Source organism: Myotis davidii, unplaced genomic scaffold, assembly GCF_000327345.1.
Source record: "Myotis davidii unplaced genomic scaffold, ASM32734v1 scaffold221, whole genome shotgun sequence".
In the NCBI taxonomy this organism is placed as follows: domain Eukaryota; kingdom Metazoa; phylum Chordata; class Mammalia; order Chiroptera; family Vespertilionidae; genus Myotis; species Myotis davidii.
This window is the reverse complement of record NW_006293349.1, coordinates 4422797-4424070: the sequence shown is the minus strand read 5'-3', so window position 1 is coordinate 4424070 and position 1274 is coordinate 4422797.

The following is a 1274-nucleotide window of genomic DNA, read 5'->3' as shown; positions in this document are numbered from 1 at the left end:
GAGATACAGCTTCAAGTTAATCAGAGATCCTAAATGTTAGCATGGATATGCAGAAATTATGGAAAACAGATTAATAGGCAGTTTATAGAAATCCATTATGTAGATGTTCATTAAGTCAAAAAACAGAACAGAAGGAGAGGAAATGGCTTCACAGTGCTACACAAGGACTCCGGTTATCTGTGAAGAAGGGCTTCCTGACAATACCAGCCTCGGCTACTAAAACGGTTTTGGAATTTCCTTCTGTAAGGCTTTCAAATGAATAGAACTTTCTTCTAAGACAAGGGGAGACGTTTTTGTTGTCCTTGAGGTTTGTTTAATAGCAAATAAAATTCTTAGTGTTCATTCATCATGATACCTCCAGGAACAGATTCACAAAATAGACCTCAAAATTAACTACTTCAGAAGGCTTGTTAAACTCTGAAACAGGGGACGAGAAGAATCTAGAATGTTCTTCCGAGGGGATATATAAGATTCAATAAACAGCAGTAAGGTGCAGGGGAGAGGGAGAGGAACGGGGAAGAGGGGAGAGAGGAGGAGGAGGCTGGGGAAGACCTACCCACGGAAGAAGGGGGTGCCAGATGAATGCACACATCTCACACTCTGTCCAGAGCCCCCGCCTCTCCGATCATCCGTATATTCGTGAAGAAGCCTGCGGAATGCCCGCCCACTTCCTTCAAGTATTGTTTCTCAAGGTCACGCAGTATCTTGAGACAACATCCATGAGAAGCCCTCTGTTATACGAACAGCAGTCTTGCTAAGTTACTCTTCTAATTTAATCTGTTTGCCGCGAATCCTGTTTGCTGTAGGCTCGGTAATGAGAAAACCAAAAGCGAAGGTCACTGCGAGGTTAAGGGGTTTCCTGAGACTGAAAAGGGACAACTTCAACGCCTCATTAGGTCTTGCCTTGTATTGTCTTCTAATTGCTTCTTGTGCGTAAATCTCGCTTTTCCCCAAAGACTCTGAGCTTCTCCAGGATGAAAGCCTTGTTTATAATTTTTTGTGCTGAGAGCCTAAGTCTACGCAGAGCATGTAACAACTCGCTTAGAGAAGCTGATGAATGTATTGGTGGGGAAGGCTGGGGCACCCTCAGTATCTCCTCTGGGCATGCCGCACAGTGTCAGAGAGGGATAGCAGAAGAAATATTAATTTTGAATATGACATACATAACACAAGACGTGAACATATTTTTTTAATCTTTCCTGTTGAAAGCATTACATAGGTCATCCTTTTTCCCCCATTAACCTCCTCCAGCCCGTTCCCACCCACCCCCTCCA